Below are 26,264 nucleotides of genomic sequence, written 5' to 3' on the forward strand. Positions count from 1 at the left end.
TTTGCTTCCACAACTGAAGCATCCTTGATTTTGCCCAGCTCCATTGCCATTCCGGTTACCATTGCCATTTCCATTTCCACTGTTTCTATTACCGGCACCATTACGGTTCCCATTCCCGTTCTTTCCTTTACTCCAACAATCTTCAGCATGGTGACCCAGTTTTCTACACTTGTCGCATTTTGGAATGCAACAAACCCCTTCGTGATGACGCTTGCAATTGTTGCAAATGGGCAGAGTGCCCAGGTATCTCTTGGCAGGAGCGTCATTCATGGTTGCAAGAGTTTTCGCCTCCTGTGGCGGGTTAGTGTCACGCTTCTTGTTATTGAAACCCTTGTTGTTGTTGCGGGTTTCTTGGTTTAGATTCGAATGGTTTCTCTTCTTGTCACTAGACGACTCAGCATGCGTCTCGGTCTTTTCTGTTGGGTTCAGTGATAGCTTCTTCATACGAACAGCATCTTCAGTAAGGCTGACAACCAGAGTTACAATATGTGATTGTTGCGGGTTTGGCCGAAGTTACCAAACTGCGAAATTCTGGGGCCAATCCCCAGATGTAGCGTTCAACGCGCTTAAATTCAGGTGTCACCATGTAGGGGATCACCCTCGACAAATCGTGGAACCTTCGAGTGTAACTAGTAATGTCAGCACCTTCCATGGTCAAGTACCAAAACTCAGTCTCCAACCTCTGGAGTTCAGCTCGAGAGCAATACTTCTCTCTCATTTTCTCTTTCAGCTCATCCCAAGTCATGCCATACATGGCATCATCACCCAGAGTTTGGACTTGCAAGTTCCACCAGGTCAGAGCTTCATCAACAAACAACCCAGTAGCAAAAGTGACTTGTTGATCCGTGGTACACTTGCTCATTCGGATAGTAGCCTCCGTCTTCTCTGAATGCACGTTGAATGCCCAAGAATCGAGGCAGAAACGCGATCCCGAAAGTCGAAAAGTGACGACAAGTCTATTGTGAATAGTCGAATTGCTTTGGGTAGTCAATGTCTAGTAGCCGCAGACAATCCATTTCCTCAATTTTATGTGTTTCGATTCTGAGCCCGCAACTGCCGACTCTGATAATTCGTCGATTTTATGTGTTTTAAGTGTAATTACCTGTTTTATGTGTTAATTTTGATGTTCGCTCGATTTTTGCTATCACTTCGATCAACACACACGACTCGTATTACTATTCTATCTCAAAACGCTAACAAGTCGTTGCAATTCTAGACAATACTATAAAGCGATATACACTATACTATACTCGGCATGCTATACAATTGTACGAAACTACTCGATGTGCTATATACGAACGACACGCGAGCTTTGAATAATAGGTTTCTGTATTCTGACTGCTTCTGTGTTTAAATGTGTATGTGCTTCTGTGTTTATGTGTCTCTGTGCTCTGAGACATACGACGATGTCTGTTGCAGACCATGTCGTCATCTGGACACCGAACCCCGCTTACTCGCCAAGAGAAGAGAGGCAGGCGTCTCGCTACTATCATTGCCAAGAGTGTGGCAAAAGCTGTGAGCGATGTCTTTGAAAACGCCAGCAAGTCGTCTGAGGAGTCGCGAATTGATGCTCCTAAGGATGCCAACAAGACTGGTTTCAGCTTCAAACAGTTTAAAGCATGCGGACCCAAAGAATTCACCGGAGAAGATGGCCCTACCGCCATGTTTCAATGGTTCGATTCAGTTGAAGTTACTCTGCGCCAAAGCGGCTGTCCTGAAAATCTCCGCACCCTCAATGCTACAGGCGTCTTCCAGTCCCGAGCTCTAGACTGGTGGACGGCCGAACGAAACAAGCACGGAAATGATGCAGCTTATAAGCTGACCTGGGAGGAGTTAAAGGCAATCATGATGGACGAATTTTGCCCTCCCCATGAACGCCAAAAGCTGGAGGATGAGTTTTGGAACATCAAGCAGAAGGATGGAGACAACGCTGCTTTAACTGCACGCTTCAAGCAGCTTAGCATCATTTGTCTCGATCAGGTCAAAACGTCAGACATGGCCATCAAGAAGTATATTCGAGCTCTACCCGATTGTGTTGCCGATTTCGTTCATGCTGCCAAGACATCCTCGATCGAAGAAACCTACCTGCTTGCCGCCGAGATCAATGACAAGCGGGTAAAGTCTGGTTTTTGGGATAAGCATACCAAGTCTCTGCGCCAAGACACCGCCGCATCAACCGTCGACACCACCACTGCTCAACCCTCCAAGTCATCAAGAAGAAAGAAGAAGCACAACAACGACAGCTCCAGCAACAAGAACTGTGCTGTGACAACGACTGCTGCTCCCCTGCAAGCCGTACCGACTCAGCAGCAGTCTCACCACCGGCAAGCTCCAGTGATCAATGCGCCGCCAGCTAAGCGCGCTTACACAGGTCCCTATCCGCTCTGCCCGACATGCTCATACCATCATCCGGTGGGAATCGCCTGTCGTTTCTGCGCCCACTGCAATCTTTACGGACATTTCACGGCGAATTGTCGTTATGGTCCTCGTCAAGCCCCAGTTCAAGCCGCCGCTCATCAAGCTCTACTTCCAGCCCCTCAAGGCCAACCAGCAGCTCAAGCACCCGCGGTCAATGCTTGAGTCTGCTTTGCATGTGGTGACCCTAACCACTTTGCAAACATGTGCCCGAACAGGGTTGTGAAACAAGAACCCCAGCAACAGCAGCAGCCTCAGCAGCAACAGCAAGCAGCCCGTGCCAGAACCTTTAACATCAATGCCCGTCAAGCCCAGCCTGACAACAACGTGGTTAATGGTATGTTCCTTGTGAATGGTATTTATGCATCATGTTTGTTTGATACTGGAGCCAATAACTGCTTTGTGTCATTTGAATTCGAGAAGCTCCTTAGTCGTAAGCGTTCCTATCTTCCCTCGTCATTCGAAGTCGAAGTTGCTACTGGAAGAACTGTCGCTGTTAACTCTGTTCTTCGTGATTGTACCCTCGAGCTCAACAATCACCTCTTCCCAACCGACCTTATTCCGATGCAACTCGGAAGTTTTGACGTCATAGTAGGCACGAACTTTCTTCGTGAAAACCATGCTGAAGTTGTGTGCTTCGAAAAGATGATTCGATTCTCGCTCACAAATGGTGATCTATTATGGGTGTACGGTGAAACAGCTTCGAAAGGTCTCAAACTTATGTCATGCGTCCAAGCTAGCAAGTATCCCTGCAAGGAATACAGCGCTTTCTTGGCCAACATTGTAGTAGCGGAGAAGGAAAAGAAAAAGAAGGTTGAAGTCAAGGACGTCCCAGTGGTTCGTGAATTTCCTCAGGTATTCCCTGATGACCTTCCCGGATTACCGCCAAGTCGTGATATCGACTTTCGTATCGACCTTATTTCTGGAGCTAACCCTGTTGCCAAAGCCCCATACCGACTCGCACCATCCGAAATGAGGGAACTCTCAAACCAACTCCAGGAGTTACTTGAAAAAGGCTTTATTCGCCCGAGCACCTCTCTATGGGGCGCGCCAGCCCTTTTCGTCAAAAAGAAGGATGGGTCGTTCAGGATGTGCATCGACTATCGAGAATTGAATAAGCTGACCATCAAGAACCGTTACCCTTTGCCTCGAATCGATGATTTATTTGATCAGCTGCAAGGTGCCAAGTGCTTCTCGAAGATCGATTTACGTTCAGGCTATCATCAGTTGCGCATACAAGAAGGGGATATACCCAAAACCGCTCTTAGAACACGCTACGGCCACTATGAGTTCGTTGTTATGCCTTTTGGTCTAACCAACACACCCGCAGTTTTTATGGATCTGATGAATCGTGTGTGTAAGCCTTATCTTGACCGTTTCGTCATCGTGTTCATCGACGATGTCTTGATTTATTCCAAGTCGAAAGCCGAACAGGCGCAACATCTACGTTTGGTTCTCGAGTTACTCCAGGGGAACCAACTCTACACCGACGAGATCATATGTAATCATGGTACGCCTCGTGACATCATTTCAGACCGTGATGCTCGGTTTACCTCGAGATTGTGGGAAACGTTTCAAGCGGCCCTTGGTACGTCGCTTAACCTGAGTACTGCATTCCATCCTCAAACTGACGGACAGACTGAAAGAACGATCCGTACTCTTGAAGACATGCTCCACGCGTGTGTCATAGACTTCGGTGGTAGTTGGAACAAATACCTACCGTTAGTCGAATTCTCGTACAACAACAGTTATCATGCCAGCATACAAATGACACCATTCGAGGCTTTATATGGAAGAAGATGTCGATCGCCTATTGTGTGGCACGAGATTGGTCATTCGCAATTAACCGGTCCCGAGTTACTACAAGAAACGACTGACAAAATCCTCCAGATTCGAGACAATTTGGCAAAGGCCAAGGATAGACAGAAAAGTTACGCCGATAGAAGATGCAAGCCTCTTGAATTTGACGTTGGCGACTACGTACTCCTAAAGGTATCACCTTGGAAGGGTGTAGTCAGATTCGGCAAGAAAGGGAAACTAGCGCCTCGATATGTTGGACCTTTTAAGATTCTGGAAAGGATCGGAAAAGTCGCCTACAAACTCGAACTACCGGAGGAACTCAGTAACGTCCACCCGACTTTCCATGTGTCAAACCTCCGAAAATGCCTAGCTGACCATGATCTGATTGTACCCCTCGACGATCTTCAGGTCAACGAAACGCTACACTTCGTGGAAAAGCCTGTCGAAATCATGGACTGCCAAACCAAGCAACTCAGACGCTCGCGCATCCCTAACGTGAAAGTCCGATGGGAAGGCAAACGAGGCGCGGAGTTCACTTCGGAACTCGAAAGCGACATGAAGGCCAAGTACCCGCAGTTGTTCAAATGAAGATCTGAAGCGTCTAATTGGTAATTCACGGTGCTGTACAGCTTCAAGCCTAATTCGGGATGAAATTCCCTAAATAAGGGGAGGCTGTAACACCCCGTGTTTTTGAATGTCAAAGTCAAAGTCAAAGTCCAAGTCAACTTTGACTTTCTTTGGCTGTAAATAGTCTATTTTATGTTTTATTTGTATTATGTGGAGTAAGTGTTGTAGTCAGGAAAGAATCGAAGTAATCAAATGTGTAATCAACGCGAACCGACTTACGACTGTGAATAGTAGGAACTAACAATGCGATAAAGTTAACTAATCAGTAATCAAACCGATCTAACTATCATCGAACTCGAATCTCGAATTACACGAACTTTGGTTGTTGCTATACGTGTGTGTGTGTGCCTTATGTGTTACCTGTGTGTGATTACTTTATGTTTTGTGTGGTGATCAATCAAAACTCGAAGCTCAAATCGAATGCAATCGAAATCGAATTATGACGAATGGTAACGTAAGGGTAGGTTGAAGTATAGATGATTGTATGTTAGATATAGTGGTTGGGATTAAAAGTAATTTGATTAAGAAAATCCATCGTATTCGTATCGCCTTCAATTGTAATCGAAACGTCGAAAATCGTCACACCGAACACTCGAACCAGGCTGTTGATCGATCAGGCTGTCAGCCGATCGAACAGCCCAACCGATCGGACAGACTGTCCGATCGAGCAGGCTGTCCGATCGGGATGCCAGCCGATCGGCCAGCCCTTTCCTCTTTTGGAGCCTGTAAATAGGGCTGTCATTGTCACTCTTTACCACTTTTGGAAAGCTCTGACTGACCAGCTCGTGCTCCTCTTCCTTTCTCAGATTTCTTCCGATTCCGGTAAGTTTTCGTCCTAAATCTTGTAGTTTCTTGATCAAAACATGCTCCTACACCTTTCTATCTTTCAAATCTTGATTTCTAACCGTGAAATCATCAAGATCTAAGCATTCTAGGATGATGTCATCATGGTGTTCTTCAAGAACATCATGCTTTGGCTTCAATTCACCATGAATAGCTCGGATCTAACCGATTTCCACATAAGCAAGCTAAGATCTATCAAAGATCTAAACATTTTCATGATGTGAAAGATTGAAGGAAGGATTTCCAACTTCCTTCAACTCTTTTACCCTCAATGCCTTTAAACCGGTGGAAACAGAGCTTAAGCCAACTCACTAATCATCTTAATGGTTGTGTGGTTCAAGACTCGGGTTCTATCTACGAGGTTCACCGACTACGGGTTAAACGCCAAACTGCCATCCCGAACCATTCACCGGCCGGACTGGGTGATTCCTGTCTGAGCAGGAGGAACAAGTAAGGACGAAGGTCCCCTGGTTCAGCTCGTTGTCAAACTACCTCAATATAACGCCAGATAATCAGAAAAGCCAAGTGTTAGACGAACAGGCCGACCAGGTCAGGATGCTGGCCGAACGGTTAGGTTGTTCGAACGAAGAGCCTAACCGATCGGACGTGCCAGCCGATCGACCAGGCCAGCCGATCGGCTAGCATATGGCCCCACACTTAACAATTTCATGAAGTATAGTATTGAACGAGGTACTGTTCGATCGAACAGCTGTTCGTCAACATTATTCCTCGGATCATGAGATACTATGCCTCAACACTTAGTAGGTTTTCAACTCGTTATCGTATGGGAATGCCACCCGATCGAGCATGCTATTCGATCGAGTAGGCTGTTCGATTGAGTGACATCCTGATGAGGACTACTACTGAAGTTCCTAACCGATCGGTTATGCCAACCGATCGAACGGACCGTTCGATCGATCGACCTGAAAGGTAAGAACACTTCAGTGTTCTCAAATATTACAACGAAAACTTCAAAAGTTCAAATCCTCACACACAAACACATCTTACTCAAAGGAAGAAACAATCCACTCGAACAATCCAGCCGATCGAACCTACCGGCCAATCGAACGGACTGTCCGAACGGATTGTCTAGCCGAACGAACAACCCACTCGATCGAACCTACTGTTCGTTCGATCGACCAGGCTGTTCGACCCACCATCACTTGTTAACCTGTAACACGTAGAATGTTCTTCATCGTTGTGCTATCGAACTGCTCAGGCTAACCCCACTCTCAAGCGCTCCCTTCAATCCACCAAATCAAACGCTGTGAGTATACTGGATCCCTTTTTGCTTTTAGCACTTTTGGGTGTTACATACGTTACTTATCAAAATCACTATCGAACACACTACTCAATTACTTGAACGCTAACCAATATGCATGTATTACGTGACTAAATGAATGCTTGTTGATTGTGTTTACACGTGGAATGCTGTCTACTTGCCTTAACGACGTAGTACTATAGTTTGGACTCAGCACCCGTTCACACGGTGGTTGTTAAGGACAATTACTTGCATGGATTACGGTGGTAATCATGTATTGCGAACCGTCTCGGACGGTCAACCCGCAGTCACTAGTATCGATAGGTCCATGTCGATAATTAACATGCTTCCTTTTCCTCTGTGTGTGTGCTGGTTATGCGTAAACTATTCGAACTCTATATGCTATTATCAAACTTGTATGCTCACCTTTACATTATATGTATTGACTTTATTTTAACGTATGTAACAGGTGTTTAAGATGTTTGCTTGCTAGGAAAGCGAGGCTAGAATAAAGCTCTAGAGGCCCCCAACAAATAGTTGTCTGTCAGGAAAAAGCAACTAGAGCATAGTTGTCTGTAGATCTTGTCAGGCTGGGTCTTTAAGAGCATTTGAACAATATTTATTTGTCTTATTTAAATCTGAGTTGTCGGAACAGGATATTTGACTAGTTGTTATCTGTAATAATTTGTTTGTTATTTGGGACACGGTATGGGACGTGTTATTTAAACTGAATAGTGATGATAATTGTTATGGAAACTTCTTGACAATCTGTTTCGCTCAGTGCCATGCCCCGATGATTCCGCCATCGGTTGGGGTCTGACATCAGCAGTCCTTGGCAGTGGGGGAGGAGGAGGTTGATCACGAGCGTTCACAGCTCTTCTGGGTGCCATGTTCTGACAGAACACAACACAATAGGGTTAGACATTTGTTTGATATCGTCATACGAGACAGTAGTAGTATATATATATATACACAGTCATATACCACATAAGTGACATCAAACAATCCGCCAAATGTATAAATCACTTCATACAGCAATAAGCATGTATAATTAGGTAAACACCTTACTTCACATTGGCGGTTCTTGTCTTTATACCCGAAATCATTATTCTTAAAAGAGTATTTAATAGGCTGAGGAAAGAGGTGCTCACGTTTGACCCTTTTCTTGTACTGAGGGAAGCTATACGTGACAAGACTTGCTGTGGTGTCCGTGTTACCTTTAGTTAATCCTGTAATTAGTTGCAATCAGTGTCATACCCCAACCGATGGCGGAATCATTGGAGTGAGACGAAAAAGATTGCTCATCACACATAACGCTAATTGCGACAATAATTAAGTCAAAACCGATTTCATATATAAAATTTTCAATTACAATCATGAAATTTCAAATACAACATTAAACAATACAACAAGTTCAACAATTTAAAGTAAAAAATCTAGTAATTTCAAGTGCATTTCTAGTGTCGTCCCTACTAAATTTCGTCATAATCAACCTCATCAACCTGCAACATGTTAACAAAGTATAGTTCAACACAATAAATGCATTGGCGAGTACACAAGTTTAAGTATATAAGTGTGACAACCCTCATAATTACAGGTATCCGTACAATTAATTAATTATTAATTTGTGCTTAATGACTGTGCTTGATTACAACTGGTGGATTAAACTGCTTTATGATGTTTGCATCATACATACATGTGCATCACATTTCATACTGTCACACCATTTATTACATACAAACTTAAGTGACATACTTGATGCACAAAGCACAGTTAGCACGGTTAGCGGATAACTTAGAAATATACTATCACACCCCTTTCTAAGGCGGAAGCACGAGGTGTGATCATGAAAGGTTTTCATTGCATACGATTGGTAAACATACTACATGCTCATAAAAATAACTTCAAATGCAAACATTACATTACATAACTGAAATCATAGTTTAAGTGTTTACAACACGAGACAGCATATTGTCTTAAAAGTTTACAACTTTATTCAACGATAAACATAACGACATCCGAGAGCATGAGTAACACTGCGCGCACATCCACTTTAATTACCTGAAATACATGTGAGTTTTGGAAAAACGTCAACATAATGTTGGTGTGAATTCATGCAGTTCTTGTATTGAACGTTTGTATACTCTGAATGAAAAACATGGTATGTATCTTGTATAAATCAAGTATTCTTGTGAAATAAAGTATTCTTGTAAAATAAAGTATTCTTGTGAAATAAAGTATTCTTGTGGTACAAATCTTGTACCGATAAAGTATTCTTGTAAAATAAAGTATTCTTGTAAAATAAAGTATTCTTGTAAAATAAAGTATTCTTGTGGTATGAATCTTGTATAAATAAGGTATTCTTGTATGTATCAAGGTTGTTAATAGGTTGCAAGGCCATTAACATGTGACAAGACATAGGAAGTCACCAAACCATAGGCATTTTTCTAGTTGTCGATTCACGACGGAGACACAAAAGCACTGCTCGGTACTAGTTTTCACCAAGAGTGTGGCTGTCCGGACACCCGTTAGATCTAACCTTTTGTTCTGCGGTCTTAGTATGTACATGATTAATGGTGCTTATGGTACCCTATTCGTGACACGATTTCTCGTATCATTCCTCAAAACGCATCATACTTGGTACTAGTTATCACCAAGAGTGCTTCTTGTTTTTGTATCCATCATACCATTTATAAACATTGTAATATTTATAACATGTATTTCACCCCCGAAGTTATAAAACTGAAAATAGTTAAAAGAAAAGGGGGAGCATGAACTCACAACTTTGTGTTCCTGCGTCGTAAACTTCACCGGATTTGCTTATCTAGCGTCGTGACCTAAACGTGTTTTATTAACGTTAGTCACTAGACTTGTATCGCACAAGTACAAGTCACTATTTTTTGTATATGTTTTCTTGTGTTAAATGTAATTTATATTTTTAACTATGTGTCTTACTTATATTATTTTCTCAAAAATAAATATAAGTATCTTGTATTTTTCACCCGAATTATGTATTTTGTCCAATACTTCATTTAATGTTCATAACTTGTCCAAGTTATTTATTCTATCAAGTAATATATTTTCATAAATATATTTTCTTGTATTTGTCTAAGTATGTTGTATGTGTATTTTAGTATTTTCACTCCTTAGGAGTATTTAGTGTATTTTCAAGTCCTAATACACTATCATGTATAATACATACTACATACACTTAGCACAAAATTTGGTGATCAAATAATATATATATTTTTCTCAAAAATATACATACTTAATATCAATTTTAACCTTGAAGAAATCATCATTTCTTAACACAAAAATTAGGGAAACCTTGGTAAATGTTTTTAGATATATTTTTAGGGAATAAGTTTCTCAAAAACTTATATTTTTCTAAGTGTCAAAATTTGTAGGAATTTTGACAGAGTTTCCCCTAAAAATAGAGGTTTCCCATGTTTTCAAAACATGCGGTTATTCTCTTTTAAAATCATCACAACAATCATCAACTTATTCAACACTTTCCGAGTGTCAACATCAAGTATATTATACTATATCATGAACTTGAAGTTTTTGTAAAAACTTGTAGTAATTTACCATGTTATTTAGTAGGTTTAGTTACCCCTAAAAACATGGTTATTTGTTTGTAAATCTCATTCTTGAAAGATTTAGCCATTTACAACTTGTAAGATGATTTTTCTAAAAATATTTCTTTTGTATTTTTCTTGTTACACACATGTCTCTAGTCTTGTTTCAACACTAAAAATATGGTTAGTTTATTTAGAAACCATGGCTTTGTAGATCTCATAAATAAACTTGGTTTCTTGAGAAAATCATTTGGAAACCATCTATTTATAAGACTTGTATTTTGTTTAAATCATTTTTACATATTAAAATCACTTTCTTCATTCAAGTTCATGAGGACATAAAGTATGATGATCTTGGTCTTTCATAAGATCACCTCTTTAACTTACTAGATCATGTGTTTAATCACAATCTAGTAGGTTCCATATGATGTCTAACATCACACACACTAGTAATCCATCAACAAGAAACAATCCACAATCAACATATATTCCTATGTATTTAAGCTTATGTGAAAGATTCATGTTCATATTCTTTAGTGTTCTTCTGATTTTCACCATAATAAATCTTTTAACCAAACAATACATGAAGTAATAAGAGGTTATGAGGGCTCACCACTAGCAATAAGGCTAGGGAAGATTATTAGAACTTGAAGATGACGAAAGTGTTGGATAAAAGCAAATGGGGGAGGTTCTTCAAGTTCCACAAGCTCCACACTTCGTTAATCACCTTTTAGCACCTTATGTTAAGCTTGGAATGGTTGATTAATGGATGAAAATGATGGTTGTGTGGTGGTGGATGGAGGCCGTAGGTGGGGAGCAAGGGAGAGGGGAAGGTGTGGTGTTGAGTGGTGAAGTGAAAAATGGTGATACTTATAATCTATTTCATATCTTCAAAGATCTTTACAAGATCCTGTAGAATCCAAGGAAGATAATGAAATATCTTGGCAAGATTTTAGAGATTTAGCAAGATTACAAAATCAAAAGTGGGTCCACCCCCTTGTAACCGTGAATAATATGGGGGGGGGCAAAGTGTAACTTTCAAACCTTAATTTCAAATAACAAGTTAGTTTACAAGTGTAATTTTTAGGGACTTGTGTGTTATTATGTTATAAGAGGTGTTATGGTGTTCGGGGACCATAACTAGTTCAGAAACATTAAAATAATGCTTCTAGTAATATTTTGATGTTCCGGGTAATGTCCGGTTGTTCGGTTAAATACCGGTTCGTTAAAGTGCAAAATTGCACCGTTTAGTGTCCTTTACGTATCCTTTTGTAACTCTTTTAATTCCCAACACTTAGGAGGGCATTCTGGATAATAAAACATGAATTTTGCACAATATTTATGTGTTAAAAAGCTGGTTATAGCTGAATTTTGTAAAATTCTGCACTTAGAGTGCGTTTCGGGTGCTTTTTAGTGCATATTCTAGCTTCCGGAATGTCTATATGTTAACCATTGTATGTATTCTTGGGTTTTAATGTATTCTTGTCATTGGACCTACACCTAGGCTCCAATTCTAACTGTTTTCTGCAGAATTGTTGACACAATGTGTCTTACCGGTGAGTTTACTAGTATTTCTGACGCAACGCTGTTCATTAATGCATAAAGTAATTCTTGTAGTATAAAACGTGCATGAATTCACTTGTATAGAATGAAATCAGACAATGTTGGCATTTAAGCACAAAATTGCAGTCATTAAATAATAATTAAGGTGTACGGAAATTACCGGTTTGGTGCCAGTTGTCACAGTCTCCCCCTGTTAAAAGAATTTCGTCCCGAAATTCAGGCTGAACTAACTCTCGCAGGAGTCTTCTTGAACAGGTGGGGGTATTTTTCCTTAAACTGGTCTTCACGTTCCCACATGTACTCAGGTCCATGCTTAGAGTTCCAACGTACTTTGACAAGTTTGACACTGCTCCTTCTGGTCTTGTTGACTTTCCAGTCGGTAACCTCAACGGGTTGTTCTGTAAATTGGAGGGTGTCATCCATATGCATTTCATCCACAGGGATGATCACGTTTTCTTGTGTTGGACTCTTCTTGAGGTTGGACACATGGAATGTATCATGTACTCCATTAAGTTCTTCCGGTAATTCCAACTTGTATACCACATTACCAATTCTTTCCAAAATCTTGAATGGTCCGATGTATCGGGGATTCAGTTTCCCACGTTTTCCAAATCTTAATACGCCCTTCCAAGGTGAGAACTTCAACAAAACTTTGTCTCAAACCTCAAATTCTAATGGTTTTCGTCTTTGATCAGCGTAGCTCTTTTGTCGATCTCGAGCCGCCTTAATGCGCTCTCGGATCTGCATAATCTTGTCGGTTGTCTCTTGTACAAGTTCACGACCAACCATGTGTTTGTCTCTAGCGTCTGCCCAACATAATGGCGAGCGGCACTTGCGGCCATATAGAGCTTCGAACGGTGCGGCTTTTATACTCGTATGATAACTGTTATTGTAGGAAAACTCAACTAAAGGTAGATGAGTATCCCAGCTGCCGCCTAGGTCCATAACACAAGCGCGGAGCATATCTTCTAATGTTTGTATAGGCTGTTCGCTCTGGTCGTCCGTTTGTTGATGGAATGTCGTGCTTAGATCTAGCTGAGATCCAAAGGCTTCCTGAAATGATTGCCAGATTCTTGAGACAAAGCGTCCATCTCTGTCTGAAATGATTGAGATAGGCACTGCATGACGTGCCACAATTTCTTTTAAGTATATCTCAGCAAGCTTTCCAGTGTTGTCTTTTTCTCGAATTGGTTGGAAATGCGCAGATTTCGTCAATCGATCGACTATCACCCATATCATATCGTGCCCTCTAGGGGTCCTGGGTAATTTCGTTATGAAGTCCATCGAGATTTGCTCCCACTTCCACATGGGTATCTCTGGTTGTTGTAGTAGGCCAGACAGTTTTTGATATTCGGCCTTAACCTTAGCACATGTTAGGCACTTTCCAACATAAACAGCAACATCGCTTTTGAGTCTCAGCCACCAATAATATTCTTTTAAGTCTTGACACATTTTGTCAGATCCAGGATGGATTGAGTATCTCGACTTGTGTGCTTCATCAAGGATGACTTCTCGTATACCACCATAGAGCGGAACCCAAATACGCTTCTTAAAGTAGAAGGTTCCCTCTTCATTTGGCACCATATATTTCAACATACCCCTGAGGTATTCAGATTTATGATTTTCCATCTTGAGGGCTTCTTGTTGTGCGTCACGAATACGTGTAGTGAGGTTCGTTTGGATTGTCATTTCTAATACCTTGATGTTCCGTATTCAATTGAAAACTCTATGACATTGTGCAAATCAAAACTTCAGGCTTGTTTCGGTACATTTTCATTTGACTTCAAACACGGTGAACTTGCTCAGTCACCAATATATTTTAATTATGTCATTATGACACCTTATGGTGTCATTACAAACTGGTAGCCTATGCTGATCATGGTCAACCATTCCATACGAAACTACACATACTTTTGTTTGACTTGTCGTTTAAATGTAACATCTCGAAATTTTTGCGTCCAATAATGTATTGACATGTGTCTTAGGTTTACACGTGGTATTAAATACTAAATAAAGGACTAAAGTTGACAAACATTGAAAGTATGTAAATTCGAGGGTTAAAAATGTCAACGAGGGATAAATATACTGTACAGTAACCCCAAATGATGCTCGTACCTTCAAACGAATAAATCATGGATCGTACGGAACGAATTGTGGAAGAAAGTGAGGAATTACAAACTACAGGGGCCAAATGTGTCAACATGTTTAAGTTATACCTCTGAGTGACCTTTGGGCATACCCGAGGCTTTGTAATGGTAAATTATACTCACTAGAATGGGTGATATAAATTTCGCGAAGTTCCGTTTTAAATCGAGAAAGTTATGATCAAAATCGTATGCGAAGGATTAAAAGCGTCAAACTTTGAAAGTTATGACTTTTCGGGCAATAATAAATTAACCAAGGGTTAATAAGTTGGGTAAAAGTTTCGAGGCCCTTAGTCGTAAACAAACGAGGCCCAAAACGCAAAGTTACCCCTTCGAAACCCAAAGCCCAAGTGCAATAATTAAAAAGATTTGAAAATCTTGAAAAACAAGTCTTAGGCGGGCCGCGTTAAAGAATCAAAGGATCTTACGCGGGCCGCATTGTCAGTAAAGATATGGGCTCTGACGTATGGATTCAGGCGACCCGTGTAAAGGTTGCATGATCCTTAACGCGGGCCGCGTCAGCCTCCCAGATGCAGAAAAGTCAGACAGAAGCACTGTTTACTGTTTTAACCGACTTATGAAGCAATTATGAGAGCATGGGCGCCCCCTAAACGTCCCCTAGCACTCAGGGACACTTGGTGATGATCTAAGAACACTTGTAGCCTTAGTTGTCAATGATCTAAGGTGTGAAGTTTACTATAAAAGGGCATTTAGTGCACCATTGTTCTTCACACCTTCAAACAACTCTTTCGATCATTTCTGGAGCTCAAGTGCCTTCATTTCTCATCCCTGGTCGTGCATAGGACTCTTGTAAGTATGCTCCACCCATTGTGGTTTAGTTTTTGCATAGTTATAGCGTAAAAGTCAATCTGTCGTAATTAACGATTGACTTAACGATAAATCACAAATGGTCCAGTGATTTGTCGAATCAAAGGTAGTTATATGTGGTAATCATGTGGGCATTGAACCCCTAAAAGGGCACCCTCTGATTCCCACTCTAACTAATCCGAATGTCGAGTCAAATTTGCTTAGAAAAAGTCAACAGAATGCTAATTCGCGATTTTATGCATAATCAGTAATGTAGATGGCATGTAACCTGTTTTGACACTCATAAAACATGATAATAAGTATATTAACTAGTCTAAGCTTGTTTGATCCGACCATTTCCTATTTTTGACCTGGTTCGGAACCGAAAGTCGCAAAGCTTTGACTTTTGCTTTGACTTCAGTTCTGACCCATTATGGTATGATTTAGATATGCCTTAGGACTCTCTTAGGACCAGGATACATGATGGTATAACCCACTGTGACCGGTTCGTTGTTTGTCCGAGTCTTTAGCACATTTCCGTTAAAAGCTTAAAAGTTGACCATAACGCCCTTTTTACTTTAAATCGAGAATTTTGGACATGTGAAAGGACAATAACCTTAGTTACTAAATTTTAAGCAAGTCTCTAAAATTTCATGTCAATCCGAGGTCTAGAATGGGAGTTATGCTAAATAGCGCAATTACGGAAACTTTAGTAATTAAACGGCGCAATTAGCATAGAGCCTATCTAAACCCAAATTTCGACACCAAACCTTTTACAAACTGATGTAAAATAATATTTTAGGATTTTTAAAGATTTTTAATTATTTTTAACCTGCTCATAACCTGCGGTTATGGCATCGATTCGGTAAATACCGAATATACCCTTTTCGAACATAACTTGAGTTCTAAATGGTATTTTGACCCAATGCCAGTTGCTACTGATTTTAAATAATAAATAAAGTATTTTGAACTTTATAAACTGTTCGGAAAACTCAGATTTCCTGAAGAACTCGGAAACCTCTTTTATAATCTTTAAAATTACCGAAATACCCCTACGGGGCATATATTGGAATTAAACTCGTTACGGGCATTATGGAAGGTATCCTACTGATACCACAACCTCTTTAAAGCATATTAACTTAGGAAACCCGTGTAGGACTCTTACGGTTACCCGTTACGCCTTTTGCGCGCACGGTTCGGTTTATGTAACTAGTTTACATAAACTAGCCGAAACAGGTCAAACCTTATCGTTTCAACTTCAAAATCCAGAATGTGGTTATTATACCCATAGAAAACAAGTCTTTAAACTTGTTGGGTCCAAACCACATTCCATTCCCGGTTTTCGCCTTTCACGCGATTAAACCGTATATATCCTTTGAAACTGACCGGTGTAAGCTAAGGCTAAGTTAAAGACCCGTTAGGATTCTAATAGGTTGTTATAAACCTTCGTTCCAAAATAGGAGACCAGTAAAAGATACTTGCATTGCTTTTTGTGGTTTAATACTTGCTCAGGTAAATACTTTTAACTTATTTTTCCGTTATACGGGCTTGGGTTACGGTATATAAAAATACCGCTTGGTCGGGCAATTGACCCCAACTCATTAGTAGTTGGGTATTGTCAATGTGACCCGTTTAAAAATTTGTTTTGTTGGCTTTACGCCTTTGGGAGCTTAATGACCATGTCCCGGATATCCTTGGCATCATTTTACGAAATGGCCACGACCTCGACACGCGGGTGTAGGCGTACACTCGACAATGTGTCTATATTTATAAAGGTATAACCGTTGGTTTTCCCGCCACGGCTTTATGCTATGTGGCGTGTCTATTAACCTTAAACCCGGCACGACCCGGGTGACTGAACGCATAGTGAACATGTAATTCTTTTACAAGATTAAATTGATTAATTATCCCAAGTTATAAAGAGTTTGTGCCTTGTGCATTCAAATCAATTTTATTAAACTTTTTCAAAAGTGTCGGTTGAATGTATTTACCAGTGTAAACTGACGTATTTTCCCCAAAAAGATTAAATGCAGGTTCTACACGAAATAGGCTGGCCACTCCTTAGCATCGTTAGAGTCTCACAAGCTTTGGATGCCGTTATCTGTTGAACAATATATCTTTTTATTTTGATCCCCTGTGGATTCATTTCGACTATTCGTGATACTTGGATATTACATTCGATGGTTGAAATATAATTTATATTTATGCTTCTGCCCTGCATTTAAATATTGTGTGGTTTGACTATATTGTTGCCAACTACGTCACGGTAATCCCCCACCGGGCCCACCGGTGAGACACGTGGAAATCGGGGTGTGACAGGTTGGTATCAGAGCCAACGTTGAGTGAATTAAACACTATCCTTATGTGTGTAATCTCAATGACACAATTGCACGTACTCGAGTCTAGACAAGAACATAGGACAAATTCGAATTGTTATTCCAGTTTGTCTTTTATTGTTTATTGTGATTTAAAAATTTGTTAAGCAGGAAATATGCCACCAGCAATTAGAAGAGGAGAAAGAGGCAAAGGGCCGATCACTACTCACAATGATCACGAGGCCGGACCTTCACATATGCGAGCTCCTTCCAGCACAAGGAGCGAAGAACCTCAGAGGCGTAGGAGGAACCTCTTTGAGCCAGCAAGACGGTCCACCTCACACAGTTCGACACCTTCATACCGTCACTCTTTTGGACCAAATTCGGAGAACGAGCCCGGTAACCCTCAACCTTCTTTCATACCTCTCCAGCGTTCTGTTTCGCACCGTTCCTATGGCGATCCTACTCCTTTCTTCCAAGGCCAGTTCAACCCGGCTGATTATGTCCAAGAACCAATAGGTTATAACCCTTTAGGACCCGAAGACCATTTCTCCGAAGATAATGCGGTAGATATGGACGAGGACACGGATCCCATCGAACCCGCAAGAGGTACACCCAACCATCCTATCGAGATCTCTGATGGGTCATCCTTTCATGGAACACCCTATCAAGGTCCCGACAGCTACCAGGCGAGGTTTAACCAGTGCGAGTGGTACTTTGCACCCTCTCACCATTCATCACCTCACCAGCAGCAACAGCAACAGGATCCTTCAGAGGATTCGCGTTTCGTGACAGTTACGCCACCGCCTCCTCCGCCACCAGTTCAACAAGCACCTCCAGATCCGCCAAGGCGTAGGAGATCAGGCATGCGGATGTCCACCCGAGGAGGGGAATTTCACTTTAGCACCCCTCGCCACTCGAGTGCAAGTCATTTTCCGCCATTGCCTGAAGAACCACAAATGGGTGAACCTTCGAGCCACCCTGCAGAGGTGAATTCTGCACCAGTTGCACCACCTCCACCACCATTCGGGTATGATAACCCTATACCTGCGTACGCCGGTTCCGCAGCGTACAACCCGTTTGAGCAGCCAGCTCACACGCGCTACAACTATAATTATGCGGATGCCGACCCATGCGTGGTAGCGGCCAATTACAACGCCCTCCATCCCGAAGGACCTTATGGGGATCCTTGGGGATTAGGATACGCAGCTCATGTGTATCCAGCTCTTGCTAGAACTCCGGCTCAGCACGTAATGCAGCAGCCACGTTTTTCCCCACCAGAACAGGAAGAAATCCTCCACCGTTTGAATCGTGTGGAACGAGACTTTGAGCAAGAACGTAAGAACAATCGTGGATTCCTTAAAGGCCTAGCAAACCTGTTAAAGGGAAAGAAGAAGCGAGATCATTAGTCTTTATAAGTTCTATTGTATTTCCGATTTTAATCAAGTCCCTGCGTGGACATTTTTTTTTTTTTTGTGTTTAGTCCCTGCGTGGACAATTGCCTTTCAGTCCCTGCGTGGACTTATCTTTTTGTCCCTGTGCGGACATCTATCCATGTATTTGGTCCCTGCGTGGACTTGTTTTCTGTAAACCTCTGCGTAGGTATTTGTCTATTGAAAGTCCCGTTTAGGGCAGTGTGTAACTTTTTATATGTACTGGAATGTTAAGTTATAAATTTCATCTCTGTTCTTATATGCACTATTATATGAAATGAATAAATCAAAAATCATTCCTTTTAAATTAATCTGCCTATCAGTTATTAAATAAAGAATCTTAATGGTGAAACCTAGCCCTGTGTCATTATAAGGCCTGGTCAAGATGGTAAGACCTGATTAAAAGATTCAGTTTCCTGTTAACCTCTGTAAACATGTTAACATCCTTGGCAAATGTGATTCGTTAAAATCACACGTGTCATTCTTATAAGAATCTTTCAAAGGATTCCAAGACCTAAATTAATGATTTATAAATCATGGGTGTAAAATCATCAATTAAGATGATCACTTATCAGACATCCATTAGTGATGTAGTGCCTATGGGCCATACTTATTGTCATACAAGACAAAAGATAGTTGTAGTCTATGACTCCCTGTCAGAAAAGGTAAAAGAACTATGGTTCAAACCTTCATGCCTTGATTCTCTGAAATCCTGGCTAATAATATATAAAACGTCCTTGTGACTAGGCTTTTGTGCCACTAACAATATTAATTGTAATTAGGATAAGTTATGATTCAAATCCTAAATAAGAGTGAGTAACAAATTAACCAAATATGGTCTATGTTTACCATGGTTAATGAATTGCCATAAAAGACAGTTCCATAATAAACTCCTAAATAAAATTTTATCATTATCCTCTGTAGCAGATCAAGATATCAAATGGCTGACCCGAATGGAGCTAATAGTCATTCAAAGGAGGATGACAATGATAACGCCCAAATTCATATAACGGGCACTGAATTAAAAGCTTTGGTAGACAACGCGGTTACGACGGCCTTAGATCGGCAGTACGAAGAATATAGCGAGTCTCGAAGCAGGACCCGATCTGCACCGCACTCCAAATCAAAAACCCATTCTGAGCATCACAACAAACCACCCTCGACCCAGTCTAAGCCTAAGAAGGACGACGATTGGCACTCATCGAACGAGAATAGTGCCCGTCCTAAGAAGAAAGTGTTCGATAATGCACCTCGCGCCAAGGGTTGCACATATAAGTATTTCGTTTCTTGCAAACCCCGAGATTTCACTAGGGAAAAGGGCGCTGTGGATTGTATGACCTGGCTAGACGAAATGGACACCGTGGTGGACATTAGTGGTTGTGCTGAGAGGGATGTGGTGAAGTTTGTATCCCAGTCATTCAAGGGTGAAGCCCTAGCATGGTGGAGATCGTTTGTTCAAGCCTCAGGGAAGGCTGTGTTGTATAGCATGTCATGGGAGGAATTTATTGCTCTCATCAAAGAAAACTACTGCCCTCAGCACGAGGTTGAGAAGATAGAATCTGACTTCCTATCTCTGGTCATGAAGAACCTGGACTGCCAAGCATATCTCACAAGTTTCAACACTCTGTCAAGATTGGTTCCGTACCTTGTGACCCCGGAACCCAAGCGGATCGCGCGTTTCATTGGGGGTTTGGCCCCAGAGATAAAAGCTAGCGTGAAGGCTTCTAGGCCTGCTACGTTTAGATCCGTGGCAGATATATCTCTATCTCTCACACTGGATGCAGTGAGACAGAGATCTCTGAGAAATGCTGACGGTGAGAAGAGGAAACGTGAAGATGATGATTCACGTAGGTCTAACAAGAAGCACCGGGGGAATCGTGACCACAAGAAGGGGTCAGAGAACAAGAAGAATGATCGACAGTCGGGCAATAGGCCCAAGTGTAACGTTTGCAAGAAGCACCACTTTGGAAAGTGCAGATTTGAGCAAAAATCCCAACCAAAAGCATGTGGGATATGCAAGTCCTCTGAGCATAGGACTCTTGAGTGCAAGAAACTCAAGGATGCAACTTGTTATAGTTGCAACGAAAAAGGGCACATCAAGACTAACTGCCCGAAGATAGTGAAGAAGGCTGAAGAAGGGAAAAAGACCAATGCGAGGGTCTTTCAGATGAATGTTCAAGAGGCTATCCAGAACGACAACGTCATAACCGGTACGTTTCTTATCAATGATGTATTCGCAAGAGTGTTATTTGATTCTGGAGCAGATAAATCCTTTGTGGATGATAAATTCTGTGAGTTGTTAAAATTGCCTGTTAAAACCTTGAATGTGAAATATGAAGTAGAACTAGCTGATGGGACCATGGGAACAGTCTCAACTGTTTTAGATGGATGTGTTATATCCATTAGGAATCACTCATTTCCTTTATCCCTGTTACCCTTTAAACTAGCTGGTTTCGACGTAGTATTGGGTATGGATTGGTTATCGCATAACCAAGCCCAAATTGTGTGCAACAAGAAACAAGTGGTAATCAAGACTCCGTCAGGAGAACCACTTACCATCCAGGGAGATACTCGACATGGATTGCCTGCACAAGTATCTATGCTAAAGGCATCCAGATGTTTGAAGAAAGGATGTGTCATTTATATGGCACAGGTGACTATCGGTGAAGAGAAACCCAAGATTGAAGACATCCCAGTCATCTCTGACTATCCTGAAGTTTTCCCGGAAGAACTGCCTGGTTTGCCACCAGATAGGCAAGTGGAGTTCAGTATCGACATCATTCCAGGAGCCGCGCCTATTGCGAGAGCACCTTATAGGTTGGCACCCACGGAGATGAAAGAATTGAGGACGCAGCTAGACGATCTGCTAGCAAAGGGTTTTGTTAGACCAAGTTCGTCTCCTTGGGGAGCACCAATTCTGTGCGTCAAGAAGAAAGATGGTTCGATGCGTCTAGGCATCAATTACCGTGAGCTGAATAAAGTTACAATCAAGAATAGGTATCCTTTGCCCAGGATCGATGATCTGTTCGATCAGTTGCAAGGAGCGAGCTACTTTTCCAAGATTGATTTAAGGTCAGGCTACCATCAATTAAAGGTTAAGGAGGAAGATGTGCACAAGACTGTATTTAGGACTCGCTATGGTCATTTCAAGTTCCTAGTGATGCCTTTTGGGCTCACTAATGCACCTGTCGCATTCATGGATCTCATGAATCGCGTTTGTAAGCCTTATTTGGATAAATTTGTCATTGTCTTCATCGATGACATCCTCATATACTCTAAAAGTCAAGCTGACCACGAGAAGCATCTTCGATGTATTCTTAAATTGCTCCATCAAGAAAAGCTTTATGCCAAATTCTCTAAATGTGAATTTTGGCTACGAGAAGTCCAGTTCCTTGGGCATGTGGTGAGTGAGCATGGCATCCAAGTGGATCCCGCCAAGGTTGAAGCCGTCATGAATTGGCAGGAGCCGAAGACACCTACGGAGATTCGCAGTTTCCTAGGTCTAGCAGGATACTACAGACGCTTCATCGAAAATTTCTCAAGAATTGCCGCACCCCTAACTTCTTTAACTAGAAAGAGTATAAAGTTTAATTGGGGCCCTAAGCAGCAAGAAGCTTTTGATATCCTCAAACGAAAGCTGAGCAATGCTCTAGTGTTGACATTGCCGGAAGGAATGGAAGAATTTGTCGTATATTGTGATGCATCGCACACCGGTATGGGTTGTGTGCTTATGCAAAAGGGCAAGGTGATTGCCTATGCTTCACGTCAATTAAAAGTGCATGAAAAGAATTACACCACCCATGACTTGGAGTTGGGTGCCGTTGTATTTGCACTAAAGCTCTGGAGACACTATTTGTGTGGCATTAAATTTTGTATCTATTCTGATCACAAGAGCCTTCAGCACCTTTTCAACCAGAAAGATTTGAATATGAGGCAGCGATGTTGGATGGAAACTCTGAACGACTATGACTGTGAAATAAGATACCATCCAGGCAAGGCCAACGTAGTCGTGGATGCCTTAAGCAGAAAAGAGAGAGTGAAACCAATAAGAATCAATGCCAAGAGCATTGAGATCAAGAACAGTCTGAATGAAAGATTGTTAGCTGCACAGAAAGAAGCTGTGTCAGAAGCTAACTATCCTAACGAAAAGCTAGGAATAACTGAAGAGCAGTTATCCTATGGCAAAGACGGAATCCTGAGATTAAATGGAAGGATATGGGTTCCTGTTTATGGAGGTCTTCAAGACGTTATCCTTCAGGAAGCCCACAGTTCCAGATATTCCGTTCATCCTGGAGCTAATAAAATGTACCAGGACTTGAAGGCAAATTTCTGGTGGATAGGCTTGAAGAAGTCTATAGCCACCTATGTAGCAAAATGTTTGACTTGTGTGCAACTAAAAGCAGAACATCAAAAGCCGTCAGGCTTGCTACAACAGCCTGAACTTCCCGAGTGGAAATGGGAAATGGTGACGATGGATTTCATCACCAAGTTGCGAAAGACAAAGAAGGGAAACGATACGATATGGGTAATAGTTGATAGACTGACTAAGTCAACACATTTCCTACCCGTAAAGGAGACTCATAGCTCCGATATGTTAGCCCAGTTGTTTGTAGATAAGATTGTAGCCCTTCATGGCGTGCCTGTGTCTATTATCTCTGACAGAGATACCAGATACACATCACACTTTTGGAAAAGTTTCCAACAATCCTTGGGCACGCAGCTAAACTTCAGTACGGCTTACCACCCTCAGACAGATGGACAGAGTGAGCGTATAATACAGACGTTGGAAGACATGCTTCGTGCATGTGCGATCGACTTAGGTGGTAGTTGGGATAACCACCTACCATTAGTCGAGTTCTCCTATAATAACAACTACCATACGAGCATTAAGGCTGCACCTTTTGAAGCCCTATATGGTAGAAAGTGTAGAACGCCCGTTTGTTGGGCAGAAGTTGGAGATGTCCAGATGACAGGACCTGATATAATTTTTGAAACAACGGACAAGATTGTCCAAATTCGCGATCGACTGAAAGCTGCCCGAGATAGGCAGAAAAGCTACGCAGATTTGAAGCGTAAGCCTTTCAATTTCGAAGTAGGCGACAAGGTATTGCTTAAGGTATCACCCTGGAAGGGGGTGATGCGATTCGGTAAGAAAGGCAAGTTAAGCCCGAGATACATTGGACCTTTCGAGGTAATCGAACGTGTCGGATCGGTTACCTACAAATTAAACTTACCAGAAGAGCTCAGTGGTATCAACAATGTGTTTCACATCTGTAACCTGAAGAAGTGTTTCGCTGACAAATCATTGGTTATGCCGCACACAGATGTACACATCGACGAGAGCTTAAAATTTGTTGAAAAACCTGTGTCGATCAAGGATTGACAGGTTAAGAAGCTTCGCAGGAAGTATATACCAATTGTGAAGGTAAAGTGGGATGCCCGTAGAGGTCCCGAGTACACGTGGGAGGTAGAGTCCACGATGAAAGAAAAGTACCCTCATTTATTTCAATAAATCTCGAGGTCGAGATTTCCTTTAAGGGGGTGAGGATGTAACACCTCGAAATTTTTGCGTCCAATAATGTATTGACACGTGTCTTAGGCTTACACGTGGTATTAAATACTAAATAAAGGACTAAAGTTGACAAACATTGAAAGTATGTAAATTCGAGGGTTAAAAATGTCAACGAGGGATAAATATACTGTACAGTAACCCCAAATGATGCTCGTACCTTCAAACGAATAAATCATGGATCGTCCGGAACGAATTGTGGAAGAAAGTGAGGAATTACAAACTGCAGGGGCCAAATGTGTCAACATGTTTAAGTTATACCTCTGAGTGACCTTTGGGCATACCCGAGGCTTTGTAATGGTAAATTATACTCACTAGAATGCACAATATAAATTTCGCGAAGTTCCGTTTTAAAACGAGAAAGTTATGATCAAAATCGTATGCGAAGGATTAAAAGCGTCAAACTTTGAAAGTTATGACTTTTCGGGCAATAATAAATTAACCAAGGGTTAATAAGTTGGGTAAAAGTTCCGAGGCCCTTATTCGTAAATAAACGAGGCCCAAAACGCAAAGTTACCCCTTCGAAACCCAAAGGCCAAGTGCAATAATTAAAAAGATTTGAAAATCTTGAAAAACAAGTCTCAGGCGGGCCGCGTTGAAGAATCAAAGGATCTTACGCTGTCACACCCCCAAAATCCAACTGCGGAATATCACCACTTGGGAGCATGACTGACCAGGATCAAGCCACCAATCATATTGAACATAGTATATATAATAGTCAAAGTAGTTTGTAAAACCCAATTCAATACAATTGATGTTCAAACCAAACATAGTTTAAGTAGCGGAAGCATAACATGAAAACCCAAAGTATGTAATAATTCAAGTGTTATAAGTGTAACATAACATCCACAATCCATGCTCCACAACGACCTGCTCCTCCCTGTGCAAGCTCCATATGTACCTAAGGTCCTGCAAGGCATGCAGCAGAGAGTCAACAACTAGTTGAGCGAGTTCACAGTTTATAGTTCAGTAATTGTAATAGTATAGTAAGCCTTGTGTTCGTTCATTACGTTATGTATCATATTAGTTCGTATCGCAGCCCTCTAGGCATGTGTGCGAAGGTTAGGGAAAGTTCTCAAGTATTCTAGACTAGGTATATTTGTATCGCGGCCACCCGGCACCTGTGCGAAGTTTAGCGTATAGTTCGCAGCCTTCCTAGGCATGTGTGCGAAGATTACTCATATTATCGCAGCCAACCCTGGCATGTGTGCGAAGATCAGTCATATTATCGCAGCCAACCCCGGCGTGTGTGCGAAGATCAGTTCTATAAGTATCACTAGTCTAGTCGTATCTTATCAATAACCCTTCCTCACCGAGGATCATATCACTAATTTCCATTATCTAGGTAAGTATAAGTAAATAATCCAAACCCATTCCCACCCTGGGAACCCCATGCCTTGGCTGTGTGAACTCACCTTGGTTTGCTCAAAGTCTCACCCTGGAAGGGTGTGGTTCGATTTGGTAAACGAGGGAAGCTCAATCCACGGTATGTTGGACCGTTCGAAATCGCAGAAAGAATAGGCAAAGTAGCCTACAGACTAAACCTACCAGCTGAACTCGGTGCAGTTCACAACGTATTCCATATGTCGAATCTGAAGAAGTGCCTGTCAGATGAGACCCTCATAGTTCCTTTTAAGGAACTCACTATCGACGAGCGGTTACAGTTCGTCGAGGAACCAGTTGAAATTACGGACCGGGATGTCAAGGTCCTCAAGAACACTAGAATACCTCTTGTACGAGTTCGTTGGAACTCCCGTCGTGGCCCAGAGTATAGCTGGGAACGAGAAGATCAAATGGAACTCAAGTATCCCCAGTTATTCGGAAACCGTGCAACCACTACTGAGGCTGAAGCTACTACTGCATAATTTCGGGACGAAATTCCAAATCAACGGGGGGATGATGTGACACC

Source organism: Helianthus annuus, chromosome 17 (assembly GCF_002127325.2).
Source record: "Helianthus annuus cultivar XRQ/B chromosome 17, HanXRQr2.0-SUNRISE, whole genome shotgun sequence".
NCBI classification, from domain to species: Eukaryota; Viridiplantae; Streptophyta; class Magnoliopsida; order Asterales; family Asteraceae; genus Helianthus; species Helianthus annuus.